Here is a 7594-nt window from a genome sequence, read left to right on the forward strand (position 1 = left end):
TGATGAATATTTATGGGATGATGGTAACATTTTTATCTTCATTTTGTTGTAATATGCCTTTAGGTAAAATGTGAACAAAACATCAAAGCCACAATATACCGCTATACTAATAATACGCAAAAGTACACCCTCCTGCCCCCACATACATTGGCATAATGCTAAAGGCCATAAAATAAGAAAAATAGTATCTGAAAATGTTAAATATATGGCTTAGTTTTATTTTGCAGATAGCACTCTTGATTTTTTTCAAATGAAATTTAAAAGCCATTCTTTGAGGACAAATAAATCTTAATCATAAATTATAATATGTTCATCATAACCATGTGAAAGTGCATTTATATAAGGCTTTTAATTCTTACAACATCTGTACATCATCTAGAAACTCGCTGATTTAAAAAATAAGCATACTTTAACTTTTTAAATGGAAAAATTTCACGATTGATTTTTTAAATAGGACAATAAATGCATGAATTCATTTTTTCATAGGTTGTATATATCAACTGACAAAATTCCTAGAGTGCTATTATTCTTGATATGTGGGCTTGTCACAGATTTGAGGCAAAATGCCACTCCCTCATTCTCTCTATTCACTGCTTCTTTCCTTGATATTTTGGGAAAAGAAATGGTTTATTCCAGTTTGTTGCTTTCCTTTTTACACTCTTAGTTAAGAGAATGATATTTGTAAACCTAATTTGCCTGCAGAGCACATTCTTATGCTAAGTGCCTTGGATCTCTGTTCCCACAATGTCAGAAGTGTACTTTTTGTTTGATTGTTTGTCTGTTTGTTTCATATTTATGATGCTCAGGCCAATCTCACTTTAGATGGCTGTACACTGAAAGACCACACATTGTTCAGCTCAGGTCCTATTCTTCAAGTATATACTTTCATCCTGTTGGCAAATACTAACTGAGCATCACTTACCACTCATTCACTCATACGATAAACATTCTTAGCTTAGTATGTGCCAGGTGTTTTTCTGAGCACAAAGGATAAAGTCAAATGGAACATCATACATACTCTGGGAACTCTCAGCCTAGTGTGAAATAAAGAACATAAATCAACAGTCCCATTTCCATGTAATAGGTGTTGGGTGATTACTGTGGTAATTGAGATAAGAGGCATCTGGTTTCTTTTCCTTTTTGATACAGTAATTAAAGCTCCCTTGTAAAAAATATCAAAGAGCCCCTAATAAGAGTAACACATTAAACTATTGCCAACTCATAACAATTTTTCTCAAAGTCGTTTAACCATTCATCTGAGGGCACCTTATAGAGGGGCACTAGGAAAGAGGAATGTAAACTATATCACAGGCCCCAAGTATGGAGGCCAGGGGACATATGTCCAGATAAAAGATACATCAAGGATATACTGAGTAACATAGGACTGTATGTTGAAAATATGAGAAAAATCACAGTAGTTATTTTCGCTCAGGTCTCGTGTTCTCATGTCAAATTTGATTGGGAGCATTTACTCTTAAAAGAGGAAGGAGTATAAAATCTCGCCTGCACCTAGAGCAGAAGAGCTGTTTGCACAGTGCAATCAGATTTCCTGCCAGTGACTTTTCCTAGAAGTTATTTTAGGGACTTTGTTAGATCTGTGTGAAGCTAATGGTTCAACAGTCTGGGGATGTGCTAAGGTGATATTAAAGCAGGTCGGCCACAGGACATGTTCTATCAAAAGAAAGGAGGCCATTGCATCATCAGTGTTTCTTATGCTATAAAGCAACTCTTGTGGCTGGTACCAGTAGAGAGCACAAAGCATCTAAAAAGCCTAGATGCAGAAATCATAAGAAGACTCTAAATATCTAGCCCTGAAGATATCGATAAACAAAAGTAAAGACGCAAGCCCTGAACTGAGAATTCTCATCAGTTCATAGGTGAAAGCATATAAATTACATGGCTATCTATTGTGTTAATGGTAAATTCAGAGTGAACATGTTTCCTGCTGTGCAATAACTATAACTTTCAAGGCCGTAAATGGACCCTTGTGAAGAGAATCTTGACAATTTTCTAGAAGAGAAAGGGCACAAATAGGTACCAATAAAAGAAAACTGGAACGCGTAATTTAATAAGTAAATAAAAAAACAGCCCTCTGGTTATCACCTTTTAAAAATAGACTTAGTTTATCAGGCCAAATATATTTTCTGAATGCAGCTAAAATGAGCTTTGGCAAAACTCCAAAAGGAGTTTATTTTCTGCGGAAGTGGTGCTGAAAAAAGAAAGCTCTAGAAACTAATTAAAAAGCCAAAAGGGGGAATCCATCACATCTTCCATCCTGCAGACTTTCAGGAGTTCTGATCCTTCAAACAACCAAGTCTCGGGCCATGTGCCATTTTTGTCACAAAATATCAACACAGCGGCAGAGTAGAGTGGAAGCTTATACCAAGGAGGAGCTAGTGAGCTGTGTTTTTGGCAAAGAAAACTCACCTATTAACATGCCATCCTTTCCTTGAGACCTGAGTTTATTTAAGAGTTTTTAAATGTAAAAAACTCTTTTGAATGGTGTAGAAAACAAGCATGTAGGGGATCCCTGGGTGGCGCAGCGGTTTGGCGCCTGCCTTTGGCCCAGGGCAGGATCCTGGAGTCCCGGGATCGAATCCCACGTCGGGCTCCTGGTGCATGGAGCCTGCTTCTCCCTCTGCCTGTGTCTCTGCCTCATTCTCTCTCTCTCTCTGTGACTATCACAAATAAATAAAAATTAAAAAAAAAAAGGAAAACAAACATGTAGAAAAAATTGTCTATAGTCATTGCCAGTTTTCGTTTAACCTTGATCTGTTATATTTTATATTTGCTTTTCCTCCAAAATTAATTTGCATATGAATTTTGAATGAGAGCCCTAATGATATACAAGTCCACTACCTACTGCTTCTTAACTATGCACACAACACTGATCAAGTTGTCTTCAGTACTTTATGAACTCTGTGGAGTAGATACTAATATGTCTAGTTCAGATGATGAAACTGAACTTAGGAGGAGTATTGCAAAATGCCAAAGTACACTCAGGAGTAAACATGGTAAATTGCATTGGAACAACTCAAGTTGGTGTTACTCCAAAGTCCACACTCAATTTGGTACCTATGTAGCCACTCAAAAATAAATATTAAACTAACTGAGATAAGTCATTGCACTCTAGTTTCCCAGATGTAACAAATAAAAGGAATGTGACAAATAAAAGAAATGTACCATAGAACAATGTCTAGTTAGGAGCTCCTTTTCCCTTTTATTTTTCAGGAAGCTCTACTTGTGTATCTTACTGAAAAGAAAGCACATGTGTTTTATGCTACCTACATTTAGTCATCACTGGTTTACTTGTACCTTGTATCTGGAAGTCTCTCTGGGTAACAGCCACATGATGGTCATAATTGTGTTTGTCCAAATAGGAAAGCACAGTAACTGACAGCTCTTTCTCTAGCACTCATTTCCAGAGAAACCCAGAGATAAAGAGAATTTCAGCACCTATGGTCATGATGATTCTAAAGTAAAAAGGACAAAAAGAAGCACTGATTCTCTATTTCTAAAATATTAGTAGGAAGGCCCTGAGCAGAGTTTGGCATCACTGGGTGGCGACTTCCTGCACCAGAAGTACAAGCTGTGGGCATGGATGGGCTTCCAGGCCATCATGAGCCACCAGTGCTGCGAGTGGCTTGTCTTCCAGGGGTTGAAGACCCCTAGGGTGGGGGTTCCTCATTGTCCTACCCACCCTGCCACCAGCAGCGACTAGAGCCAAGCTCTTGTACCTTCTACATCCCCCTAAACTCTCCACCATGCTCTAGGCACTGAAAGTTTCAGGCAAAAAGCAGCCCATCTGCTTGCCGACTGACCCAAGGGTCTACTGGTTGTGGCCTTTGTGGTCTCCTGTCTTATTGGCCTCAGGCTGGCAGTGTTGGGTCATGTTCCCCTCTCCCAACTTGCAACTTGTACCCACTCTGACTCTGGCCCCCTGTAATAAACTTGTGTCCATAAGACACTAACTGTTCTTAAAAAAAAAAAAAAAAAGTGATTATGGTTACAAATCATCACGGAAATCATACAAAGGAGGGTCAAAATCCTGAAACAGGAAAAACCTAAATGTGTGCTTTTATGTAGACACATTTCTTCCCTTGCAAGAAAAGGAGATAAAGCCAAAAACCCAGTTTGGTTTCACCGCTGAAAAATGCACAAAATAAGAGAAAGATCAGTTGAGGTCAAATGTGGTGAACCTACTATTTTCTTTTACCTGCCTACTTTTGATCTGAGGAAAGCTGACGACCACAGTGTGAAACAACTGATGGTCAAACAGCCACGAGTACTCCATCAAGGAGTTCATCGTCCTACATTAACCTGCGACTAAAAACTGAAATGAAACAGGCCCTTAGAGAAGTCTGAGCTTGCAGCTGGCTGGCACGATTTCCTCTGTTGTAGAGCTCGAAATTGTTTACATCTGGGCCAGCAAAAGCACATCACAACAGGCAGACAGGCCTTTGCTTTGGAGGAAGAGTTACTAGACAGCTAGACATTGGTAGCATGCTTTTTTTATTTTATTTTATTATTATTATTTTTTTATCTCTTTCTTCCATCGTGGAGGACCGAGGATAGAGAGGACTGTCAGGGAATTCATAGTGTGAATATGCCCATCATGGCCAATTTCAGGCAGCTAAGGTGACTTCACGGAACGTGGAATTGGAAAGAGATGTGCATAGTTGGCTCTCGAGGCCCAAAAGGGACCTGCGGGAGCCAGCGCTTGCCTGCGATGCATGTTTCCAGGTATGATCTGACACTTCAGCTGCTTTCCTTCGAGTGTCATCTGATTCCCTGACTTTGAAGTTCACTCTTGAAACCACTCTGGTCTTCCTTTCGTCTCCAGAGCCTATCCTCTTGTGTTCTCTCCCAGATTGCTCATCCTCAGACACAGGCATTTCCTTTCATCCTTCAGAGAACATTTCAAGTGTCATTTCCTAAGTTTTTTTTCTCCCCTTAAATACCCTGTGTTATGTAACACTGAACCTTTCTCCGCCCACCCAGGTTAACTATCCATTGGCTCATTTTTGCGTGTATGTGTTCTCATTTAATTTTGTTAAATTCGTGATTCTTGCTGCATTTCTCTGACATAAGCTTCAGAAGGTCAGGAGGGCTCCGTTTCACTTACTTCAGTGTTTTTGGTGTGTAATAGAGTTTTCAGCACATATTAGGTACTCAGTGAATACTTGTTAGGTGAATAGGTAAAGGAAGAGGTTGTTTACAAATGCTTCAGTGAATGCACTAAACATGATTTTAAAAAAATGTTGGGAAGGATCTTAATGTTTTTAAAGAGTAGCTGTCTACAATTTTAGCCTGCTTACCTGTGATAGGGCAGTTTAAAGCCAAAAGGAATGTCTATGAGAAATAGTTACTGAGCCTAAATTCAGGCCAACTTTTATGGAGAATCTACTATCTATCTGTTGGACTGGGTTATACTTAAAATTATTTTTAAAAACTGTGTATGGATTTTTTCACATTAAAGCTTTTCATTTAAACAGTTAACAAGGGACGCCTGGGTGGCTCAGTGGTTGAGCATCTGCCTTTGCCTCAGGTTGTGATCCCAGGGTCCTGGGATTGAGTCCCGCATTGGGCTCCCTGCAGGGAGCCTGCTTTTCCCTCTGCCTTTGTCTCTGCCTCTCTCTCTGTGTCTCTCATGAATAAATAAATAAAATCTTTAAAAAAATAAAAAATAAATTTATTAAAAAAATAAATAGTTAACAAATACACAACATCTTCTTTCACCTAAAAAATATTAGAAGTAGAGATGTATTATTTCTGGGTAAAATATCATTGTAAGTTTTATTTTCAAATCTGAGATTTTCCCCCCATCCTAAATGTGGTGCAGGGAGAGGTGATCCTTTAAACTCTTGCTGAGAGCAAACATGTGACTGTATAATCTCTGTGTCTTTCTCTGAAGCTTAGTAGGGTACTGCCTCCTATGTGTTAGCCCCACCCCTGTTTTATTTTATTTTCCTGTGTTCCATGCCCTGAGATGGCCCTCCCTCCAAATGCATTAGTGCTTAAAATTTGCCCAAAGCCTTGTTGGTGCAGCTCATTGTATTTGAGAAATTAACATATCACTAAATATACTTGCAGGACCATTAGGCCCAATATAATGTTTAGTGATGATCCAGGGCAAAATGGTTAGTTTTTAAATTTAGCTTTGGGTGTCCTAGTCTCCAGCTGTCATGGATTTCTGTTCTCTGGATCTTTTTTTTTTTTTTTAAGATTTTATTTGTTCATAAGAGACAAAGACAGAGAGGCAGAGACATAGGCAGAGGGAGAACCAGGATCCCCACGGGTGGCCTGATGTGGGATTCGATCCCAGGACCTTGGGATCACACCCTGAGCTGAAGGCAGACATTCAAACACTGAGCCACCCAGGTGTCCCTGTTCTCTGGATCTTTTTGCTTACTTCATTGACCATATCGATCTCCTATTTCTCATTTTATATTCTCAATGACCTATCCCTCCCCCCATTGCCTTCTTTAACATGAATCTCAAAAAAGTAAAAGGTATTAACTACATATATCTTTGAATGCATAATTCTTTAATTAATCAATTATCACCATTAGTCATCACAAAGTTTAGTGCCAAGCATGGAGGAGGGCAAGTAAGAGGACTGAAACACACATAGGATATGATTTCTACCGTTAAGATGCTTACTCTATAACAGGGAGTATAGAGTACTCTGTAGAGTAGAAAGATGAATAAATACACATTTGCAACTGAGAGAGATAATCTTATGGAACTCAGAAAGGTACACAAGAAGATCCTGAGATCAATCATATTGTCCTTACTAACAGATGGGGAATGGAGTCTTGGGAAACTGAATTTACTCAGGGTTTATAATCCAAAATTTGAACCTGAAGCTATTAATCACCAAGACTCCTGGGTTAACTGTTCCAAAGAGTGCATGACTTGAGTTGCTCAGACTTTCAGGAGTTTGAATGGATTAATGTGGCAGCTATTTGACTAACTTTAAATAATTATGTTCTAGCAAAGAAATGAGGAAATGAGTAGGTGTGCATTAAGACGTACTGTCATCAGTAATAGTAATAGCATGAGTAAGATGAAGAGTGGTATTAGCTGTAATGGTATTAGTACGAGCAGCAGCACACAGCAATAACAGAAAGACTGCTATGTGGCAGGCACTGGGCTATGTCTACCTATGCCTTTGTTATCTAATTTGAGCCTAATAATCATCTTTTATTGTTTGACAAGTTGTGAAGGCTAATTTTTGTGTCGCGTCGCTTGGCTATGGTACTGAGTTGTTTGATCAAACATCAGTTAATATTTTGTATGAAGGTATTTCTCAGATGTGATTAACATATATCTGTGGAATCTGAGTAAAGCAGATTGCCCTCCATAATGCGGATGGGCCTCGTACAATCAGTTGAACATCTTAAGACCCAAGATCGATGTTTACAAAGAGGACAAAATTCTGCCTGCAGACGGCCTTCAGATTCAACTACGTCAACTCTTGCCAGAACTTCCAGCCTGCCAATCTTCCCTGCAGATTTCACCTGCTTTCACCTGACAATCATGAAAGCTACTTCCTTAAAATGAATCCTTAAAATGGATTCCTTAAAATGAA

The sequence above is a fragment of the Canis lupus genome, chromosome 16, assembly GCF_011100685.1.
Source record: "Canis lupus familiaris isolate Mischka breed German Shepherd chromosome 16, alternate assembly UU_Cfam_GSD_1.0, whole genome shotgun sequence".
Classification (NCBI taxonomy): domain Eukaryota; kingdom Metazoa; phylum Chordata; class Mammalia; order Carnivora; family Canidae; genus Canis; species Canis lupus.